A 22,669-nucleotide genomic window follows, 5' to 3' on the forward strand; every position below is an offset into this window, starting at 1 on the left:
CAACGTGATTTGAACACGCAACCTTCTGATCTGGAGTCAGATGCCCTACCTTTGCGCCACGAGGTCTTGTATAATGTGTTTTTCGGAGGGGATGCCTAGTTCAGATTTCGTTGACTGTATCATTTGGAATGAAGACCTGGTTTTCTGGGGAAAATTACTATCTGACAATGCCCCCTCGTCAGCACGTGCCTCTGCCCGGCAGGTTAGGTGTATGAAATAAGCAAAAGCAGAGGCCGAATAGCTCAGTCGGTAGAGCATCAGACTTTTAATCTGAGGGTCCAGGGTTCAAGTCCCTGTTCGGGCGATGCTTTAATGTTCACATTCTTCACTACACTGTCTATCTGAACATGCATTTTACTTGACTTTCCATGACATTTTCGAACTGTGGACAAAACACTCCCAGAGCCAAAACAGCTTAGTCTGAAGACATCCTCATAGTACCGGTAAAGTTTGTCGAAACATGTCAAACCATGTTAAAATGAATCTTCAGGTTGTCAATTGTCTTAATAATCGATAATATTTCAACCGGACAATAGCGTATTCAATAGAAAGGAAAAACAACGAAGGGTGCGCACTCGGTCACGCTCGCAAACCAGCATTGCATGCTTCCTAAGCACTGACAGAAAGGTCTCGTTCTTCTTACTTTTTCAGAAAGGAAGTCTGAAACAATGTCTAAAGACTGTTGACATCTAGTGGAAGCCATAGGAACTGCAATCTGGGTCCGAACCCATTAGAAACTCAATAGGCATTCAATTGAAAACTACCCACATCAAAAAAAATCCCACTTCCTGGATTGATTTTCCTCAGGTTTTCGCCTGCCGTATCAGTTCTGTTATACTCACAGACAGGATTTTAACAGTTTTGGAAACTTTAGAGTGATTTTTATCCACATCTACCAATTATATGCATATCCGAGCATCTGGGCCTGAGTAACAGGGAACGCTTCTCATCCATATGCCGAAATTCTGCCTCCAAGCCAAAAGAAGTTGAACTCCTTGTTCGAATAATGATTTAAGTCTGTCAATCACACAGCATCATCTGATTTAGGAATTTGCAGTGTGCCATGCTTCTGTGAGAGACAATTGTCATCTTAAGCAGCATTGGTTTGGTGGTTTCTGTAAAGCCACATTGGTTCATTTGCTGATTCATTGATTTCGCTGTGTAAAGAAGGCAGATAATGGACACATGAAATCCCTGACCACGACATGATTTGAACACACAACCTTCTGATCTGGAGTCAGACGCGCTACCTTTGCACCACGAGATCTTGTACAGTGTGTTTTTTTGGAGGGGATGCCTAGTTCAGATTTTGTTGACTGTATCATTTGGAATGAAGACCTGGTTCTCTGGGGAACTGTACCATCTGACAATGCCCCCTCGTCAGCACGTGCCTCTACCCGGCAGGTTAGGTGTATGAAAATAAGCAAAAGCAGAGCCCGGATAGCTCAGTCGGTAGAGCATCAGACTTTTAATCTGAGGGTCCAGGGTTCAAGTCCCTGTTTGGGTGATGCTTTAATGTTCACATTTCTTCACTCCACTGTCTTTCTGAACATGCATATTACTTGACTTTCCTGGACATGATCGAACTGTGGACAAAACACTCCCAGAGCCAAAACAGCTTAGTCTGAAGACATCCTCATAGTACCGATAAAGTTTGTCAAACCATGTTTAAATGTATCCTCAGGTTGTCGATTGTCTTAATAATCGATAATATTTCAACCGGACAATAGCGTATTCAATAGAAAGGAAAAACAACGAAGGGTGCGCGCTCGGTCACGCTCGCAAACCAGCATTGCATGCTTCCTAAGCATTGACAGAAAGGTCTCGTTCTTCTTACTTTTTCAGAAAAGAAGTCTGAAACAATGTCTAAAGACTGTTGACATCTAGTGGAAGCCATAGGAACTGCAATCTGGGTCTGAACCCATTAGAAACTCAATAGGCATTCAATTGAAAACTACCCACATCAAAAAAAATCCCACTTCCTGTATTGATTTTCCTCAGGTTTTCGCCTGCCGTATCAGTTCTGTTATACTCACAGACAGGATTTTAACAGTTTTGGAAACTTTAGAGTGATTTTTATCCACATCTACCAATTATATGCATATCCGAGCATGTGGGCCTGAGTAACAGGGCACGCTTCTCATCCATATGCCGAAATTCTGCCTCCAAGCCAAAAGAAGTTGAACTCCTTGTTCGAATAATGATTTAAGTCTGTCAATCACACAGCATCATCTAATTTAGGAATTTGCAGTGTGCCATGCTTCTGTGAGAGACAATTGTCATCTTAAGCAGCATTGGGTTGGTGGTTTATGTAAAGCCACATTGGTTCATGTGCTGATTCATTGACTTTGCTGTGTAAAGAAGGCAGATAATGCACACATGAAATCCCTGAACACAACGTGATTTGAACACGCAACTTTCTGATCTGGAGTCAGACGCAATACCTTTGCGCCACGAGATCTTGTACAATGTGTTTTTGGAGAGGATGCCTAGTTCAGATTTTGTTGACTGTATCATTTGGAATGAAGACCTGGTTCTCTGGGGAACTGTACCATCTGACAATGCCCCCTCGTCAGCACGTGCCTCTACCCGGCAGGTTAGGTGTATGAAAATAAGCAAACCAGAGCCCAGATAGCTCTGCCGGTAGAGCATCAGACTTTTAATCTGAGGGTCCAGGGTTCAAGTCCCTGTTCGGGCGATGCTTTAATGTTCACATTCTTCACTCCACTGTCTATCTGAACATGCATATTACTTGACTTTCCTGGACATGATCGAACTGTGTAGAAAACACTCCCAGAGCCAAAACAGCTTAGTCTGAAGACATCCTCATAGTACCGATAAAGTTTTTCAAACATGTTAAAATGAATCCTCAGGTTGTTGATTGTCTTAATAATCGATAATATTTCAACCGGACAATAGCGTATTCAATAGAAAGGATAAACAACAAAGGGTGCGCACTCGGTCACGCTCGCAAACCAGCATTGCATGCTTCCTAAGCATTGACAGAAAGGTCTCGTTCTTCTTACTTTTTCAGAAAAGAAGTCTGAAAAAATGTCTAAAGACTGTTGACATCTAGTGGAAGCCATAGGAACTGCAATCTGGGTCCGAACCCATTAGAAACTCAATAGGCATTAAATTGAAAACTACCCACATCAAAAAAATCCCACTTCCTGGATTGATTTTCCTCAGGTTTTCGCCTGCCGTATCAGTACTGTTATACTCATGGACAGGATTTTCACAGTTTTGGAAACTTTAGAGTGATTTTTATCCACATCTACCAATTATATGCATATCCGAGCATGTGGGCCTGAGTAACAGGGCACGCTTCTCATCCATATGCCGAAATTCTGCCTCCAAGCCAAAAGAAGTTGAACTCCTTGTTCGAATAATGATTTAATTCTGTCAATTACTGATTTAGGAATTTGCAGTGTGCCATGCTTGTGTGAGAGACAATTGTCATCTTAAGCAGCATTGGTTTGGTGGTTTATGTAAAGCCACATTGGTTTATGTACTGATTCATTGACTTCGCTGTGTAAAGAAGGCAGATGATAATGGACACATGAAATTCCTGACCACGACGTGACTTGAACACACAAACTTCTGATCTGGAGTCAAACGCTACCTTTGCGCCACAAGATCTTGTACAATGTGTTTTTGGAGGGGATGCCTAGTTCAGATTTTGTTGACTGTATCATTTGGAATGAAGACCTGGTTCTCTGGGGAACTGTACCATCTGACAATGCCCCCTCGTCAGCACGTGCCTCTACCCGGCAGGTTAGGTGTATGAAAATAAGCAAAAGCAGAGTCCGTATAGCTCAGTCGGTAGAGCATCAGACTTTAATCTGAGGGTCCAGGGTTCAAGTCCCTGTTCGGGCGATGCTTTAATGTTCACATTCTTCACTACACTGTCCATCTGAACATGCATATTACTTGACTTTCCTGGACATGATCGAACTGTGTAGAAAACACTCCCAGAGCCAAAACAGCTTAGTCTGAAGACATCCTCATAGTACCGATAAAGTTTTTTCAAACATGTTAAAATGAATCCTCAGGTTGTTGATTGTCTTAATAATCGATAATATTTCAACCGGACAATAGCGTATTCAATAGAAAGGATAAACAACAAAGGGTGCGCACTCGGTCACGCTCGCAAACCAGCATTGCATGCTTCCTAAGCATTGACAGAAAGGTCTCGTTCTTCTTACTTTTTCAGAAAAGAAGTCTGAAAAAATGTCTAAAGACTGTTGACATCTAGTGGAAGCCATAGGAACTGCAATCTGGGTCCGAACCCATTAGAAACTCAATAGGCATTAAATTGAAAACTACCCACATCAAAAAAATCCCACTTCCTGGATTGATTTTCCTCAGGTTTTCGCCTGCCGTATCAGTTCTGTTATACTCATGGACAGGATTTTAACAGTTTTGGAAACTTTAGAGTGATTTTTATCCACATCTACCAATTATATGCATATCCGAGCATGTGGGCCTGAGTAACAGGGCACGCTTCTCATCCATATGCCGAAATTCTGCCTCCAAGCCAAAAGAAGTTGAACTCCTTGTTCGAATAATGATTTAAGTCTGTCAATCACACAGCATCATCTGATTTAGGAATTTGCAGTGTGCCATGCTTTTGTGAGAGACAATTGTCATCTTAAGCAGCATTGGTTTGGTGGTTTATGTAAAGCCACATTGGTTCATGTGCTGATTCATTGACTTCGCTGTGTAAAGAAGGCAGATGATAATGGACACATGAAATCCCTGACCACGACGTGACTTGAACACACAACCTTCTGATCTGGAGTCAGACGCGCTACCTTTGCGCCACGAGATCTTGTACAATGTGTTTTTGGAGGGGATGCCTAGTTCAGATTTTGTTGACTGTATCATTTGGAATGAAGACCTGGTTCTCTGGGGAACTGTACCATCTGACAATGCCCCCTCGTCAGCACGTGCCTCTACCCGGCAGGTTAGGTGTATGAAAATAAGCAAAACCAGAGCCCGGATAGCTCAGTCAGTAGAGCATCAGACTTTTAATCTGAGGGTCCAGGGTTCAAGTCCCTGTTCGGGCGATACTTTAATGTTCACATTTCTTCACTCCACTGTCTTTCTGAACATGCATTTTACTTGACTTTCCATGACATGTTCGAACTGTGGACAAAACACTCCCAGAGCCAAAACAGCTTAGTCTGAAGACATCCTCATAGTACCGATAAAGTTTGTCAACATGTCAAACCATGTTAAAATGAATCCTCAGGTTGTCGATTGTCTTAATAATCGATCATATTTCAACCGGACAATAGCGTATTCAATAGAAAGGAAAAACAACGAAGGGTGCGCACTCGGTCACGCTCGCAAACCAGCATTGCATGCTTCCTAAGCACTGACAGAAAGGTCTCGTTCTTCTTAATTTTTCAGAAAAGAAGTCTGAAACAATGTCTAAAGACTGTTGACATCTAGTGGAAGCCATAGGAACTGCAATCTGGGTCTGAACCCATTAGAAACTCAATAGGCATTCAATTGAAAACTACCCACATCAAAAAAAATCCCACTTCCTGTATTGATTTTCCTCAGGTTTTCGCCTGCCGTATCAGTTCTGTTATACTCACAGACAGGATTTTAACAGTTTTGGAAACTTTAGAGTGATTTTTATCCACATCTACCAATTATATGCATATCCGAGCATGTGGGCCTGAGTAACAGGGCACGCTTCTCATCCATATGCCGAAATTCTGCCTCCAAGCCAAAAGAAGTTGAACTCCTTGTTCGAATAATGATTTAAGTCTGTCAATCACACAGCATCATCTAATTTAGAATTTGCAGTGTGCCATGCTTCTGTGAGAGACAATTGTCATCTTAAGCAGCATTGGTTTGGTGGTTTATGTAAAGCCACATTGGTTCATGTGCTGATTCATTGACTTTGCTGTGTAAAGAAGGCAGATAATGCACACATGAAATCCCTGAACACAACGTGATTTGAACACACAACTTTCTGATCTGGAGTCAGACGCAATACCTTTGCGCCACGAGATCTTGTACAATGTGTTTTTTGGAGGGGATGCCTAGTTCAGATTTTGTTGACTGTATCATTTGGAATGAAGACCTGGTTCTCTGGGGAACTGTACCATCTGACAATGCCCCCTCGTCAGCACGTGCCTCTACCCGGCAGGTTAGGTGTATGAAAATAAGCAAACCAGAGCCCGGATAGCTCAGCCGGTAGAGCATCAGACTTTTAATCTGAGGGTCCAGGGTTCAAGTCCCTGTTCGGGCGATGCTTTAATGTTCACATTTCTTCACTAACACTGTCTTTCTGAACATGCATTTTACTTGACTTTCCATGACATGTTCGAACTGTGGACAAAACACTCCCAGAGCCAAAACAGCTTAGTCTGAAGACATCCTCATAGTACCGATAAAGTTTGTCAAACCATGTTAAAATGAATCCTCAGGTTGTCGATTGTCTTAATAATCGATAATATTTCAACCAGACAATAGCGTATTCAATAGAAAGGAAAAACAACGAAGGGTGTGCTCTCGGTCACGCTCGCAAACCAGCATTGCATGCTTCCTAAGCATTGACAGAAAGGTCTCGTTCTTCTTTCTTTTTCAGAAAAGAAGTCTGAAACAATGTCTAAAGACTGTTGACATCTAGTGGAAGCCATAGGAACTGCAATCTGGGTCCGAACCCATTAGAAACTCAATAGGCATTCAATTGAAAACTACCCACATCAAAAAAAATCCCACTTCCTGGATTGATTTTCCTCAGGTTTTCGCCTGCCGTATCAGTTCTGTTATACTCACAGACAGGATTTTAACAGTTTTGGAAACTTTAGAGTGATTTTTATCCACATCTACCAATTATATGCATATCCGAGCATGTGGGCCTGAGTAACAGGGCACGCTTCTCATCCATATGCCGAAATTCTGCCTCCAAGCCAAAAGAAGTTGAACTCCTTGTTCGAATAATGATTTAAGTCTGTCAATCACACAGCATCATCTGATTTAGGAATTTGCAGTGTGCCATGCTTCTGTGAGAGACAATTGTCATCTTAAGCAGCATTGGTTTGGTGGTTTATGTAAAGCCACATTGGTTCATGTGCTGATTCATTGACTTCGCTGTGTAAAGAACACAGATAATGCACACATGAAATCCCTGAACACGACGTGACTTGAACACACAACCTTCTTATCTGAAGTCAGACACGCTACCTTTGCGCCACGAGATCTTGTACAATGTGTTTTTGGAGGGGATGCCTAGTTCAGATTTTGTTGACTGTATCATTTGGAATGAAGACCTGGTTCTCTGGGGAACTGTACCATCTGACAATGCCCCCTCGTCAGCACGTGCCTCTACCCGGCAGGTTAGGTGTATGAAAATAAGCAAAAGCAGAGCCCGGATAGCTCAGTCGGTAGAGCATCAGACTTTTAATCTGAGGGTCCAGGGTTCAAGTCCCTGTTCAGGCGATGCTTTAATGTTCACATTTCTTCACTCCACTGTCTTTCTGAACATGCATTTTACTTGACTTTCCATGACATGTTCGAACTGTGGACAAAACACTCCCAGAACCAAAACAGCTTAGTCTGAAGACATCCTCATAGTACCGATAAAGTTTGTCGAAACATGTCAAACCATGTTAAAATGAATCCTCAGGTTGTCGATTGTCTTAATAATCGATAATATTTCAGCAGGACAATAGCGTATTCAATAGAAAGGAAAAACAACGGAGGGTGCGCACTCGGTCACGCTCGCAAACCAGCATTGCATGCTTCCTAAGCACTGACAGAAAGGTCTCGTTCTTCTTAATTTTTCAGAAAAGAAGTCTGAAACAATGTCTAAAGACTGTTGACATCTAGTGGAAGCCATAGGAACTGCAATCTGGGTCCGAACCCATTAGAAACTCAATAGGCATTCAATTGAAAACTACCCACATCAAAAAAAATCCCACTTCCTGGATTGATTTTCCTCAGGTTTTCGCCTGCTGTATCAGTTCTGTTATACTCGCAGACAGGATTTTAACAGTTTTGGAAACTTTAGAGTGATTTTTATCCACATCTACCAATTATATGCATATCCGAGCATGTGGGCCTGAGTAACAGGGCACGCTTCTCATCCATATGCCGAAATTCTGCCTCCAAGCCAAAAGAAGTTGAACTCCTTGTTCGAATAATGATTTAAGTCTGTCAATCACAATCACACAGCATCATTTGATTTAGGAATTTGCAGTGTGCCATGATTCTGTGAGAGACAATTGTCATCTTAAGCAGCATTGGTTTGGTGGTTTATGTAAAGCCAAATTGGTTCATGTGCTGATTCATTGACTTCGCTGTGTAAAGAAGGCAGATAATGCACACATGAAAACCCTGAAAACGACTTGATTTGAACACACAACCTTCTGATCTGGAGTCAGACGCACTACCTTTGCGCCACGAGATCTTGTACAATGTGTTTTTTGGAGGGGATGCCTAGTTCAGATTTTGTTGACTGTATCATTTGGAATGAAGACCTGGTTCTCTGGGGAACTGTACCATCTGACAATGCCCCTCGTCAGCACGTGCCTCTACCCGGCAGGTTAGGTGTATGAAAATAAGCAAAAGCAGAGCCCGGATAGCTCAGTCGGTAGAGCATCAGACTTTTAATCTGAGGGTCCAGGGTTCAAGTCCCTGTTCGGGCGATGCTTTAATGTTCACATTTCTTCACTCCACTGTCTTTCTGATCATGCATTTTACTTGACTTTCCATGACATGTTCGAACTGTGGACAAAACACTCCCAGAGCCAAAACAGCTTAGTCTGAAGACATCCTCATAGTACCGATAAAGTTTGTCGAAACATGTCAAACCATGTTAAAATGAATCCGCAGGTTGTCGATTGTCTTAATAATCGATAATATTTCAACCAGACAATAGCGTATTCAATAGAAAGGAAAAACAACGAAGGGTGCGCACTCGGTCACGCTCGCAAACCAGCATTGCATGCTTCCTAAGCATTGACAGAAAGGTCTCGTTCTTCTTACTTTTTCAGAAAAGAAGTCTGAAACAATGTCTAAAGACTGTTGACATCTAGTGGAAGTCATAGGAACTGCAATCTGGGTCCGAACCCATTAGAAACTCAATAGGCATTCAATTGAAAACTACCCACATCAAAAAAAATCCCACTTCCTGGATTGATTTTCCTCAGGTTTTCGCCTGCCGTATCAGTTCTGTTATACTCACAGACAGGATTTTAACAGTTTTGGAAACTTTAGAGTGATTTTTATCCACATCTACCAATTATATGCATATCCGAGCATGTGGGCCTGAGTAACAGGGCACGCTTCTCATCCATATGCCGAAATTCTGCCTCCAAGCCAAAAGAAGTTGAACTCCTTGTTCGAATAATGATTTAAGTCTGTCAATCACACAGCATCATCTGATTTAGGAATTTGCAGTGTGCCATGCTTCTGTGAGAGACAATTGTCATCTTAAGCAGCATTGGTTTGGTGGTTTATGTAAAGCCAAATTGGTTCATGTGCTGATTCATTGACTTCGCTGTGTAAAGAAGGCAGATGATAATGGACACATGAAATCCCTGACCACGACGTGACTTGAACACACAACCTTCTGATCTGGAGTCAGACACGCTACCTTTGCGCCACGAGATCTTGTACAATGTGTTTTTTGGAGGGGATGCCTAGTTCAGATTTTGTTGACTGTATCATTTGGAATGAAGACCTGGTTCTCTGGGGAACTGTACCATCTGACAATGCCCCCTCGTCAGCACGTGCCTCTACCCGGCAGGTTAGGTGTATGAAAATAAGCAAAAGCAGAGCCCGGATAGCTCAGTCGGTAGAGCATCAGACTTTTAATCTGAGGGTCCAGGGTTCAAGTCCCTGTTCGGGCGATGCTTTAATGTTCACATTTCTTCACTCCACTGTCTTTCTGATCATGCATTTTACTTGACTTTCCATGACATGTTCGAACTGTGGACAAAACACTCCCAGAACCAAAACAGCTTAGTCTGAAGACATCCTCATAGTACCGATAAAGTTTGTCGAAACATGTCAAACCATGTTAAAATGAATCCTCAGGTTGTCGATTGTCTTAATAATCGATAATATTTCAACCGGACAATAGCGTATTCAATAGAAAGGAAAAACAACGAAGGGTGCGCACTCGGTCACGCTCGCAAACCAGCATTGCATGCTTCCTAAGCACTGACAGAAAGGTCTCGTTCTTCTTAATTTTTCAGAAAAGAAGTCTGAAACAATGTCTAAAGACTGTTGACATCTAGTGGAAGCCATAGGAACTGCAATCTGGGTCCGACCCATTAGAAACTCAATAGGCATTCAATTGAAAACTACCCACATCAAAAAAATCCCACTTCCTGGATTGATTTTCCTCAGGTTTTCGCCTGCCGTATCAGTTCTGTTATACTCACAGACAGGATTTTAACAGTTTTGGAAACTTTAGAGTGATTTTTATCCACATCTACCAATTATATGCATATCCGAGCATGTGGGCCTGAGTAACAGGGCACGCTTCTCATCCATATGCCGAAATTCTGCCTCCAAGCCAAAAGAAGTTGAACTCCTTGTTCGAATAATGATTTAAGTCTGTCAATCACACAGCATCATCTGATTTAGGAATTTGCAGTGTGCCATGCTTCTGTGAGAGACAATTGTCATCTTAAGCAGCATTGGTTTGGTGGTTTATGTAAAGCCACATTTGTTAATGTGCTGATTCATTGACTTCGCTGTGTAAAGAAGGCAGATAATGCACACATGAAAACCCTGAACACGACTTGATTTGAACACACAACCTTCTGATCTGGAGTCAGACGCACTACCTTTGCGCCACGAGATCTTGTACAATGTGTTTTTTGGAGGGGATGCCTAGTTCAGATTTTGTTGACTGTATCATTTGGAATGAAGACCTGGTTCTCTGGGGAACTGTACCATCTGACAATGCCCCCTCGTCAGCACGTGCCTCTACCCGGCAGGTTAGGTGTATGAAAATAAGCAAAAGCAGAGCCCGGATAGCTCAGTCGGTAGAGCATCAGACTTTTAATCTGAGGGTCCAGGGTTCAAGTCCCTGTTCGGGCGATGCTTTAATGTTCACATTTCTTCACTCCACTGTCTTTCTGATCATGCATTTTACTTGACTTTCCATGACATGTTCGAACTGTGGACAAAACACTCCCAGAACCAAAACAGCTTAGTCTGAAGACATCCTCATAGTACCGATAAAGTTTGTCGAAACATGTCAAACCATGTTAAAATGAATCCTCAGGTTGTCGATTGTCTTAATAATCGATAATATTTCAACCGGACAATAGCGTATTCAATAGAAAGGAAAAACAACGGAGGGTGCGCACTCGGTCACGCTCGCAAACCAGCATTGCATGCTTCCTAAGCACTGACAGAAAGGTCTCGTTCTTCTTAATTTTTCAGAAAAGAAGTCTGAAACAATGTCTAAAGACTGTTGACATCTAGTGGAAGCCATAGGAACTGCAATCTGGGTCCGAACCCATTAGAAACTCAATAGGCATTCAATTGAAAACTACCCACATCAAAAAAATCCCACTTCCTGGATTGATTTTCCTCAGGTTTTCGCCTGCCGTATCAGTTCTGTTATACTCACAGACAGGATTTTAACAGTTTTGGAAACTTTAGAGTGATTTTTATCCACATCTACCAATTATATGCATATCCGAGCATGTGGGCCTGAGTAACAGGGCACGCTTCTCATCCATATGCCGAAATTCTGCCTCCAAGCCAAAAGAAGTTGAACTCCTTGTTCGAATAATGATTTAAGTCTGTCAATCACACAGCATCATCTGATTTAGGAATTTGCAGTGTGCCATGCTTCTGTGAGAGACAATTGTCATCTTAAGCAGCATTGGTTTGGTGGTTTATGTAAAGCCACATTTGTTAATGTGCTGATTCATTGACTTCGCTGTGTAAAGAAGGCAGATAATGCACACATGAAAACCCTGAACACGACTTGATTTGAACACACAACCTTCTGATCTGGAGTCAGACGCACTACCTTTGCGCCACGAGATCTTGTACAATGTGTTTTTTGGAGGGGATGCCTAGTTCAGATTTTGTTGACTGTATCATTTGGAATGAAGACCTGGTTCTCTGGGGAACTGTACCATCTGACAATGCCCCCTCGTCAGCACGTGCCTCTACCCGGCAGGTTAGGTGTATGAAAATAAGCAAAAGCAGAGCCCGGATAGCTCAGTCGGTAGAGCATCAGACTTTTAATCTGAGGGTCCAGGGTTCAAGTCCCTGTTCGGGCGATGCTTTAATGTTCACATTTCTTCACTCCACTGTCTTTCTGATCATGCATTTTACTTGACTTTCCATGACATGTTCGAACTGTGGACAAAACACTCCCAGAACCAAAACAGCTTAGTCTGAAGACATCCTCATAGTACCGATAAAGTTTGTCGAAACATGTCAAACCATGTTAAAATGAATCCTCAGGTTGTCGATTGTCTTAATAATCGATAATATTTCAACCGGACAATAGCGTATTCAATAGAAAGGAAAAACAACGAAGGGTGCGCACTCGGTCACGCTCGCAAACCAGCATTGCATGCTTCCTAAGCACTGACAGAAAGGTCTCGTTCTTCTTAATTTTTCAGAAAAGAAGTCTGAAACAATGTCTAAAGACTGTTGACATCTAGTGGAAGCCATAGGAACTGCAATCTGGGTCCGAACCCATTAGAAACTCAATAGGCATTCAATTGAAAACTACCCACATCAAAAAAATCCCACTTCCTGGATTGATTTTCCTCAGGTTTTCGCCTGCCGTATCAGTTCTGTTATACTCACAGACAGGATTTTAACAGTTTTGGAAACTTTAGAGTGATTTTTATCCACATCTACCAATTATATGCATATCCGAGCATGTGGGCCTGAGTAACAGGGCACGCTTCTCATCCATATGCCGAAATTCTGCCTCCAAGCCAAAAGAAGTTGAACTCCTTGTTCGAATAATGATTTAAGTCTGTCAATCACACAGCATCATCTGATTTAGGAATTTGCAGTGTGCCATGCTTCTGTGAGAGACAATTGTCATCTTAAGCAGCATTGGTTTGGTGGTTTATGTAAAGCCACATTTGTTAATGTGCTGATTCATTGACTTCGCTGTGTAAAGAAGGCAGATAATGCACACATGAAAACCCTGAACACGACTTGATTTGAACACACAACCTTCTGATCTGGAGTCAGACGCACTACCTTTGCGCCACGAGATCTTGTACAATGTTTTTTTGGAGGGGATGCCTAGTTCAGATTTTGTTGACTGTATCATTTGGAATGAAGACCTGGTTCTCTGGGGAACTGTACCATCTGACAATGCCCCCTCGTCAGCACGTGCCTCTACCCGGCAGGTTAGGTGTATGAAAATAAGCAAAAGCAGAGCCCGGATAGCTCAGTCGGTAGAGCATCAGACTTTTAATCTGAGGGTCCAGGGTTCAAGTCCCTGTTCGGGCGATGCTTTAATGTTCACATTTCTTCACTCCACTGTCTTTCTGATCATGCATTTTACTTGACTTTCCATGACATGTTCGAACTGTGGACAAAACACTCCCAGAACCAAAACAGCTTAGTCTGAAGACATCCTCATAGTACCGATAAAGTTTGTCGAAACATGTCAAACCATGTTAAAATGAATCCTCAGGTTGTCGATTGTCTTAATAATCGATAATATTTCAACCGGACAATAGCGTATTCAATAGAAAGGAAAAACAACGAAGGGTGCGCACTCGGTCACGCTCGCAAACCAGCATTGCATGCTTCCTAAGCACTGACAGAAAGGTCTCGTTCTTCTTAATTTTTCAGAAAAGAAGTCTGAAACAATGTCTAAAGACTGTTGACATCTAGTGGAAGCCATAGGAACTGCAATCTGGGTCCGAACCCATTAGAAACTCAATAGGCATTCAATTGAAAACTACCCACATCAAAAAAATCCCACTTCCTGGATTGATTTTCCTCAGGTTTTCGCCTGCCGTATCAGTTCTGTTATACTCACAGACAGGATTTTAACAGTTTTGGAAACTTTAGAGTGATTTTTATCCACATCTACCAATTATATGCATATCCGAGCATGTGGGCCTGAGTAACAGGGCACGCTTCTCATCCATATGCCGAAATTCTGCCTCCAAGCCAAAAGAAGTTGAACTCCTTGTTCGAATAATGATTTAAGTCTGTCAATCACACAGCATCATCTGATTTAGGAATTTGCAGTGTGCCATGCTTCTGTGAGAGACAATTGTCATCTTAAGCAGCATTGGTTTGGTGGTTTATGTAAAGCCACATTTGTTAATGTGCTGATTCATTGACTTCGCTGTGTAAAGAAGGCAGATAATGCACACATGAAAACCCTGAACACGACTTGATTTGAACACACAACCTTCTGATCTGGAGTCAGACGCACTACCTTTGCGCCACGAGATCTTGTACAATGTGTTTTTTGGAGGGGATGCCTAGTTCAGATTTTGTTGACTGTATCATTTGGAATGAAGACCTGGTTCTCTGGGGAACTGTACCATCTGACAATGCCCCCTCGTCAGCACGTGCCTCTACCCGGCAGGTTAGGTGTATGAAAATAAGCAAAAGCAGAGCCCGGATAGCTCAGTCGGTAGAGCATCAGACTTTTAATCTGAGGGTCCAGGGTTCAAGTCCCTGTTCGGGCGATGCTTTAATGTTCACATTTCTTCACTCCACTGTCTTTCTGATCATGCATTTTACTTGACTTTCCATGACATGTTCGAACTGTGGACAAAACACTCCCAGAACCAAAACAGCTTAGTCTGAAGACATCCTCATAGTACCGATAAAGTTTGTCGAAACATGTCAAACCATGTTAAAATGAATCCTCAGGTTGTCGATTGTCTTAATAATCGATAATATTTCAACCGGACAATAGCGTATTCAATAGAAAGGAAAAACAACGAAGGGTGCGCACTCGGTCACGCTCGCAAACCAGCATTGCATGCTTCCTAAGCACTGACAGAAAGGTCTCGTTCTTCTTAATTTTTCAGAAAAGAAGTCTGAAACAATGTCTAAAGACTGTTGACATCTAGTGGAAGCCATAGGAACTGCAATCTGGGTCCGAACCCATTAGAAACTCAATAGGCATTCAATTGAAAACTACCCACATCAAAAAAATCCCACTTCCTGGATTGATTTTCCTCAGGTTTTCGCCTGCCGTATCAGTTCTGTTATACTCACAGACAGGATTTTAACAGTTTTGGAAACTTTAGAGTGATTTTTATCCACATCTACCAATTATATGCATATCCGAGCATGTGGGCCTGAGTAACAGGGCACGCTTCTCATCCATATGCCGAAATTCTGCCTCCAAGCCAAAAGAAGTTGAACTCCTTGTTCGAATAATGATTTAAGTCTGTCAATCACACAGCATCATCTGATTTAGGAATTTGCAGTGTGCCATGCTTCTGTGAGAGACAATTGTCATCTTAAGCAGCATTGGTTTGGTGGTTTATGTAAAGCCACATTTGTTAATGTGCTGATTCATTGACTTCGCTGTGTAAAGAAGGCAGATAATGCACACATGAAAACCCTGAACACGACTTGATTTGAACACACAACCTTCTGATCTGGAGTCAGACGCACTACCTTTGCGCCACGAGATCTTGTACAATGTTTTTTTGGAGGGGATCCCTAGTTCAGATTTTGTTGACTGTATCATTTGGAATGAAGACCTGGTTCTCTGGGGAACTGTACCATCTGACAATGCCCCTCGTCAGCACGTGCCTCTACCCGGCAGGTTAGGTGTATGAAAATAAGCAAAAGCAGAGCCCGGATAGCTCAGTCGGTAGAGCATCAGACTTTTAATCTGAGGGTCCAGGGTTCAAGTCCCTGTTCGGGCGATGCTTTAATGTTCACATTTCTTCACTCCACTGTCTTTCTGATCATGCATTTTACTTGACTTTCCATGACATGTTCGAACTGTGGACAAAACACTCCCAGAACCAAAACAGCTTAGTCTGAAGACATCCTCATAGTACCGATAAAGTTTGTCGAAACATGTCAAACCATGTTAAAATGAATCCTCAGGTTGTCGATTGTCTTAATAATCGATCATATTTCAACCGGACAATAGCGTATTCAATAGAAAGGAAAAACAACGAAGGGTGCGCACTCGGTCACGCTCGCAAACCAGCATTGCATGCTTCCTAAGCACTGACAGAAAGGTCTCGTTCTTCTTAATTTTTCAGAAAAGAAGTCTGAAACAATGTCTAAAGACTGTTGACATCTAGTGGAAGCCATAGGAACTGCAATCTGGGTCCGAACCCATTAGAAACTCAATAGGCATTCAATTGAAAACTACCCACATCAAAAAAATCCCACTTCCTGGATTGATTTTCCTCAGGTTTTCGCCTGCCGTATCAGTTCTGTTATACTCACAGACAGGATTTTAACAGTTTTGGAAACTTTAGAGTGATTTTTATCCACATCTACCAATTATATGCATATCCGAGCATGTGGGCCTGAGTAACAGGGCACGCTTCTCATCCATATGCCGAAATTCTGCCTCCAAGCCAAAAGAAGTTGAACTCCTTGTTCGAATAATGATTTAAGTCTGTCAATCACACAGCATCATCTGATTTAGGAATTTGCAGTGTGCCATGCTTCTGTGAGAGACAATTGTCATCTTAAGCAGCATTGGTTTGGTGGTTTATGTAAAGCCACATTTGTTAATGTGCTGATTCATTGACTTCGCTGTGTAAAGAAGGCAGATAATGCACACATGAAAACCCTGAACACGACTTGATTTGAACACACAACCTTCTGATCTGGAGTCAGACGCACTACCTTTGCGCCACGAGATCTTGTACAATGTGTTTTTTGGAGGGGATGCCTAGTTCAGATTTTGTTGACTGTATCATTTGGAATGAAGACCTGGTTCTCTGGGGAACTGTACCATCTGACAATGCCCCCTCGTCAGCACGTGCCTCTACCCGGCAGGTTAGGTGTATGAAAATAAGCAAAAGCAGAGCCCGGATAGCTCAGTCGGTAGAGCATCAGACTTTTAATCTGAGGGTCCAGGGTTCAAGTCCCTGTTCGGGCGATGCTTTAATGTTCACATTTCTTCACTCCACTGTCTTTCTGATCATGCATTTTACTTGACTTTCCATGACATGTTCGAACTGTGGACAAAACACTCCCAGAACCAAAACAGCTTAGTCTGAAGACATCCTCATAGTACCGATAAAGTTTGTCGAAACATGTCAAACCATGTTAAAATGAATCCTCAGGTTGTCGATTGTCTTAATAATCGATAATATTTCAACCGGACAATAGCGTATTCAATAGAAAGGAAAAACAACGAAGGGTGCGCACTCGGTCACGCTCGCAAACCAGCATTGCATGCTTCCTAAGCACTGACAGAAAGGTCTCGTTCTTCTTAATTTTTCAGAAAAGAAGTCTGAAACAATGTCTAAAGACTGTTGACATCTAGTGGAAGCCATAGGAACTGCAATCTGGGTCCGAACCCATTAGAAACTCAATAGGCATTCAATTGAAAACTACCCACATCAAAAAAATCCCACTTCCTGGATTGATTTTCCTCAGGTTTTCGCCTGCCGTATCAGTTCTGTTATACTCACAGACAGGATTTTAACAGTTTTGGAAACTTTAGAGTGATTTTTATCCACATCTACCAATTATATGCATATCCGAGCATGTGGGCCTGAGTAACAGGGCACGCTTCTCATCCATATGCCGAAATTCTGCCTCCAAGCCAAAAGAAGTTGAACTCCTTGTTCGAATAATGATTTAAGTCTGTCAATCACACAGCATCATCTGATTTAGGAATTTGCAGTGTGCCATGCTTCTGTGAGAGACAATTGTCATCTTAAGCAGCATTGGTTTGGTGGTTTATGTAAAGCCACATTTGTTAATGTGCTGATTCATTGACTTCGCTGTGTAAAGAAGGCAGATAATGCACACATGAAAACCCTGAACACGACTTGATTTGAACACACAACCTTCTGATCTGGAGTCAGACGCACTACCTTTGCGCCACGAGATCTTGTACAATGTGTTTTTTGGAGGGGATGCCTAGTTCAGATTTTGTTGACTGTATCATTTGGAATGAAGACCTGGTTCTCTGGGGAACTGTACCATCTGACAATGCCCCCTCGTCAGCACGTGCCTCTACCCGGCAGGTTAGGTGTATGAAAATAAGCAAAAGCAGAGCCCGGATAGCTCAGTCGGTAGAGCATCAGACTTTTAATCTGAGGGTCCAGGGTTCAAGTCCCTGTTCGGGCGATGCTTTAATGTTCACATTTCTTCACTCCACTGTCTTTCTGATCATGCATTTTACTTGACTTTCCATGACATGTTCGAACTGTGGACAAAACACTCCCAGAACCAAAACAGCTTAGTCTGAAGACATCCTCATAGTACCGATAAAGTTTGTCGAAACATGTCAAACCATGTTAAAATGAATCCTCAGGTTGTCGATTGTCTTAATAATCGATCATATTTCAACCGGACAATAGCGTATTCAATAGAAAGGAAAAACAACGAAGGGTGCGCACTCGGTCACGCTCGCAAACCAGCATTGCATGCTTCCTAAGCACTGACAGAAAGGTCTCGTTCTTCTTAATTTTTCAGAAAAGAAGTCTGAAACAATGTCTAAAGACTGTTGACATCTAGTGGAAGCCATAGGAACTGCAATCTGGGTCCGAACCCATTAGAAACTCAATAGGCATTCAATTGAAAACTACCCACATCAAAAAAATCCCACTTCCTGGATTGATTTTCCTCAGGTTTTCGCCTGCCGTATCAGTTCTGTTATACTCACAGACAGGATTTTAACAGTTTTGGAAACTTTAGAGTGATTTTTATCCACATCTACCAATTATATGCATATCCGAGCATGTGGGCCTGAGTAACAGGGCACGCTTCTCATCCATATGCCGAAATTCTGCCTCCAAGCCAAAAGAAGTTGAACTCCTTGTTCGAATAATGATTTAAGTCTGTCAATCACACAGCATCATCTGATTTAGGAATTTGCAGTGTGCCATGCTTCTGTGAGAGACAATTGTCATCTTAAGCAGCATTGGTTTGGTGGTTTATGTAAAGCCACATTTGTTAATGTGCTGATTCATTGACTTCGCTGTGTAAAGAAGGCAGATAATGCACACATGAAAACCCTGAACACGACTTGATTTGAACACACAACCTTCTGATCTGGAGTCAGACGCACTACCTTTGCGCCACGAGATCTTGTACAATGTGTTTTTTGGAGGGGATGCCTAGTTCAGATTTTGTTGACTGTATCATTTGGAATGAAGACCTGGTTCTCTGGGGAACTGTACCATCTGACAATGCCCCCTCGTCAGCACGTGCCTCTACCCGGCAGGTTAGGTGTATGAAAATAAGCAAAAGCAGAGCCCGGATAGCTCAGTCGGTAGAGCATCAGACTTTTAATCTGAGGGTCCAGGGTTCAAGTCCCTGTTCGGGCGATGCTTTAATGTTCACATTTCTTCACTCCACTGTCTTTCTGATCATGCATTTTACTTGACTTTCCATGACATGTTCGAACTGTGGACAAAACACTCCCAGAACCAAAACAGCTTAGTCTGAAGACATCCTCATAGTACCGATAAAGTTTGTCGAAACATGTCAAACCATGTTAAAATGAATCCTCAGGTTGTCGATTGTCTTAATAATCGATCATATTTCAACCGGACAATAGCGTATTCAATAGAAAGGAAAAAAACGGAGGGTGCGCACTCGGTCACGCTCGCAAACCAGCATTGCATGCTTCCTAAGCACTGACAGAAAGGTCTCGTTCTTCTTAATTTTTCAGAAAAGAAGTCTGAAACCAGACTGTTGACATCTATGGAAGCCTAGGAACTGCAATCTGGGTCCGTTCTTCTTAATTTTTCAGAAAAGAAGTCTGAAACAATGTCTAAAGACTGTTGACATCATTAGGAAGAAACTCAATAGGCATTCAATTGAAAACTACCCACATCAAAAAAAATCCCACTTCCTGGATTGATTTTCCTCAGGTTTTCGCCTGCCGTATCAGTTCTGTTATACTCACAGACAGGATTTTAACAGTTTTGGAAACTTTAGAGTGATTTTTATCCACATCTACCAATTATATGCATATCCGAGCATCTGGGCCTGAGTAACAGGGCACGCTTCTCATCCATATGCCGAAATTCTGCCTCCAAGCCAAAAGAAGTTGAACTCCTTGTTCGAATAATGATTTAAGTCTGTCAATCACACAGCATCATCTGATTTAGGAATTTGCAGTGTGCCATGCTTCTGTGAGAGACAATTGTCATCTTAAGCAGCATTGGTTTGGTGGTTTATGTAAATCCACATTTGTTAATGTGCTGATTCTTTGACTTCGCTGTGTAAAGAAGGCAGATAATGCACACATGAAAACCCTGAACACGACTTGATTTGAACACAATACCTTCTGATCTGGAGTCAGACGCACTACCTTTGCGCCACGAGATCTTGTACAATATGTTTTTTGGAGGGGATGCCTAGTTCAGATTTTGTTGACTGTATCATTTGGAATGAAGACCTGGTTCTCTGGGGAACTGTACCATCTGACAATGCCCCCTCGTCAGCACGTGCCTCTACCCGGCAGGTTAGGTGTATGAAAATAAGCAAAAGCAGAGCCCGGATAGCTCAGTCGGTAGAGCATCAGACTTTTAATCTGAGGGTCCACGGTTCAAGTCCGTGTTCGGGCGATGCTTTAATGTTCACATTTCTTCACTCCACAGTCTTTCTGATCATGCATTTTACTTGACTTTCCATGACATGTTCGAACTGTGGACAAAACACTCCCAGAACCAAAACAGCTTAGTCTGAAGACATCCTCATAGTACCGATAAAGTTTGTCGAAACATGTCAAACCATGTTAAAATGAATCCTCAGGTTGTCGATTGTCTTAATAATCGATCATATTTCAACCGGACAATAGCGTATTCAATAGAAAGGAAAAACAACGAAGGGTGCGCACTCGGTCACGCTCGCAAACCAGCATTGCATGCTTCCTAAGCACTGACAGAAAGGTCTCGTTCTTCTTAATTTTTCAGAAAAGAAGTCTGAAACAATGTCTAAAGACTGTTGACATCTAGTGGAAGCCATAGGAACTGCAATCTGGGTCCGAACCCATTAGAAACTCAATAGGCATTCAATTGAAAACTACCCACATCAAAAAAAATCCCACTTCCTGGATTGATTTTCCTCAGGTTTTCGCCTGCCGTATCAGTTCTGTTATACTCACAGACAGGATTTTAACAGTTTTGGAAACTTTAGAGTGATTTTTATCCACATCTACCAATTATATGCATATCCGAGCATCTGGGCCTGAGTAACAGGGCACGCTTCTCATCCATATGCCGAAATTCTGCCTCCAAGCCAAAAGAAGTTGAACTCCTTGTTCGAATAATGATTTAAGTCTGTCAATCACACAGCATCATCTGATTTAGGAATTTGCAGTGTGCCATGCTTCTGTGAGAGACAATTGTCATCTTAAGCAGCATTGGTTTGGTGGTTTATGTAAAGCCACATTTGTTAATGTGCTGATTCATTGACTTCGCTGTGTAAAGAAGGCAGATAATGCACACATGAAAACCCTGAACACGACTTGATTTGAACACACAACCTTCTGATCTGGAGTCAGACGCACTACCTTTGCGCCACGAGATCTTGTACAATGTTTTTTTGGAGGGGATGCCTAGTTCAGATTTTGTTGACTGTATCATTTGGAATGAAGACCTGGTTCTCTGGGGAACTGTACCATCTGACAATGCCCCCTCGTCAGCACGTGCCTCTACCCGGCAGGTTAGGTGTATGAAAATAAGCAAAAGCAGAGCCCGGATAGCTCAGTCGGTAGAGCATCAGACTTTTAATCTGAGGGTCCAGGGTTCAAGTCCCTGTTCGGGCGATGCTTTAATGTTCACATTTCTTCACTCCACTGTCTTTCTGATCATGCATTTTACTTGACTTTCCATGACATGTTCGAACTGTGGACAAAACACTCCCAGAACCAAAACAGCTTAGTCTGAAGACATCCTCATAGTACCGATAAAGTTTGTCGAAACATGTCAAACCATGTTAAAATGAATCCTCAGGTTGTCGATTGTCTTAATAATCGATCATATTTCAACCGGACAATAGCGTATTCAATAGAAAGGAAAAACAACGAAGGGTGCGCACTCGGTCACGCTCGCAAACCAGCATTGCATGCTTCCTAAGCACTGACAGAAAGGTCTCGTTCTTCTTAATTTTTCAGAAAAGAAGTCTGAAACAATGTCTAAAGACTGTTGACATCTAGTGGAAGCCATAGGAACTGCAATCTGGGTCCGAACCCATTAGAAACTCAATAGGCATTCAATTGAAAACTACCCACATCAAAAAAAATCCCACTTCCTGGATTGATTTTCCTCAGGTTTTCGCCTGCCGTATCAGTTCTGTTATACTCACAGACAGGATTTTAACAGTTTTGGAAACTTTAGAGTGATTTTTATCCACATCTACCAATTATATGCATATCCGAGCATGTGGGCCTGAGTAACAGGGCACGCTTCTCATCCATATGCCGAAATTCTGCCTCCAAGCCAAAAGAAGTTGAACTCCTTGTTCGAATAATGATTTAAGTCTGTCAATCACACAGCAT

The 22,669-nt window shown here is 42.2% G+C and overlaps 19 non-coding genes across 19 annotated transcripts; 18 read left to right on the plus strand and 1 right to left on the minus strand.

The window, feature by feature from the left end:
* The first annotated feature begins 231 nt into the window (after positions 1-231).
* On the plus strand, positions 232-304 carry trnak-uuu (transfer RNA lysine (anticodon UUU)). Its single transcript has one exon. It is a non-coding gene; the product is annotated as a tRNA-Lys (tRNA).
* Positions 305-1,434: 1,130 nt separating this feature from the next.
* trnak-uuu (transfer RNA lysine (anticodon UUU)) lies at positions 1,435-1,507 on the plus strand. Its single transcript has one exon. It is a non-coding gene; the product is annotated as a tRNA-Lys (tRNA).
* Positions 1,508-2,625: 1,118 nt separating this feature from the next.
* On the plus strand, positions 2,626-2,698 carry trnak-uuu (transfer RNA lysine (anticodon UUU)). Its single transcript has one exon. It is a non-coding gene; the product is annotated as a tRNA-Lys (tRNA).
* Positions 2,699-4,759: 2,061 nt separating this feature from the next.
* trnaw-cca (transfer RNA tryptophan (anticodon CCA)) lies at positions 4,760-4,831 on the minus strand. Its single transcript has one exon. It is a non-coding gene; the product is annotated as a tRNA-Trp (tRNA).
* A 165-nt stretch (positions 4,832-4,996) lies between these two features.
* Positions 4,997-5,069, plus strand: trnak-uuu (transfer RNA lysine (anticodon UUU)). The gene has a single exon. It is a non-coding gene; the product is annotated as a tRNA-Lys (tRNA).
* Positions 5,070-6,195: 1,126 nt separating this feature from the next.
* trnak-uuu (transfer RNA lysine (anticodon UUU)) lies at positions 6,196-6,268 on the plus strand. Its single transcript has one exon. It is a non-coding gene; the product is annotated as a tRNA-Lys (tRNA).
* Positions 6,269-7,388: 1,120 nt separating this feature from the next.
* trnak-uuu (transfer RNA lysine (anticodon UUU)) lies at positions 7,389-7,461 on the plus strand. Its single transcript has one exon. It is a non-coding gene; the product is annotated as a tRNA-Lys (tRNA).
* A 1,135-nt stretch (positions 7,462-8,596) lies between these two features.
* Positions 8,597-8,669, plus strand: trnak-uuu (transfer RNA lysine (anticodon UUU)). The gene has a single exon. It is a non-coding gene; the product is annotated as a tRNA-Lys (tRNA).
* A 1,133-nt stretch (positions 8,670-9,802) lies between these two features.
* On the plus strand, positions 9,803-9,875 carry trnak-uuu (transfer RNA lysine (anticodon UUU)). Its single transcript has one exon. It is a non-coding gene; the product is annotated as a tRNA-Lys (tRNA).
* Positions 9,876-11,003: 1,128 nt separating this feature from the next.
* trnak-uuu (transfer RNA lysine (anticodon UUU)) lies at positions 11,004-11,076 on the plus strand. Its single transcript has one exon. It is a non-coding gene; the product is annotated as a tRNA-Lys (tRNA).
* A 1,129-nt stretch (positions 11,077-12,205) lies between these two features.
* trnak-uuu (transfer RNA lysine (anticodon UUU)) lies at positions 12,206-12,278 on the plus strand. The gene has a single exon. It is a non-coding gene; the product is annotated as a tRNA-Lys (tRNA).
* Positions 12,279-13,406: 1,128 nt separating this feature from the next.
* On the plus strand, positions 13,407-13,479 carry trnak-uuu (transfer RNA lysine (anticodon UUU)). Its single transcript has one exon. It is a non-coding gene; the product is annotated as a tRNA-Lys (tRNA).
* A 1,129-nt stretch (positions 13,480-14,608) lies between these two features.
* Positions 14,609-14,681, plus strand: trnak-uuu (transfer RNA lysine (anticodon UUU)). Its single transcript has one exon. It is a non-coding gene; the product is annotated as a tRNA-Lys (tRNA).
* Positions 14,682-15,808: 1,127 nt separating this feature from the next.
* Positions 15,809-15,881, plus strand: trnak-uuu (transfer RNA lysine (anticodon UUU)). The gene has a single exon. It is a non-coding gene; the product is annotated as a tRNA-Lys (tRNA).
* Positions 15,882-17,010: 1,129 nt separating this feature from the next.
* trnak-uuu (transfer RNA lysine (anticodon UUU)) lies at positions 17,011-17,083 on the plus strand. The gene has a single exon. It is a non-coding gene; the product is annotated as a tRNA-Lys (tRNA).
* Positions 17,084-18,212: 1,129 nt separating this feature from the next.
* On the plus strand, positions 18,213-18,285 carry trnak-uuu (transfer RNA lysine (anticodon UUU)). Its single transcript has one exon. It is a non-coding gene; the product is annotated as a tRNA-Lys (tRNA).
* A 1,129-nt stretch (positions 18,286-19,414) lies between these two features.
* Positions 19,415-19,487, plus strand: trnak-uuu (transfer RNA lysine (anticodon UUU)). The gene has a single exon. It is a non-coding gene; the product is annotated as a tRNA-Lys (tRNA).
* A 1,175-nt stretch (positions 19,488-20,662) lies between these two features.
* Positions 20,663-20,735, plus strand: trnak-uuu (transfer RNA lysine (anticodon UUU)). Its single transcript has one exon. It is a non-coding gene; the product is annotated as a tRNA-Lys (tRNA).
* Positions 20,736-21,864: 1,129 nt separating this feature from the next.
* On the plus strand, positions 21,865-21,937 carry trnak-uuu (transfer RNA lysine (anticodon UUU)). The gene has a single exon. It is a non-coding gene; the product is annotated as a tRNA-Lys (tRNA).
* Positions 21,938-22,669: the final 732 nt, after the last annotated feature.

The sequence above is a fragment of the Oncorhynchus keta genome, chromosome 3, assembly GCF_023373465.1.
Source record: "Oncorhynchus keta strain PuntledgeMale-10-30-2019 chromosome 3, Oket_V2, whole genome shotgun sequence".
In the NCBI taxonomy this organism is placed as follows: Eukaryota; Metazoa; Chordata; class Actinopteri; order Salmoniformes; family Salmonidae; genus Oncorhynchus; species Oncorhynchus keta.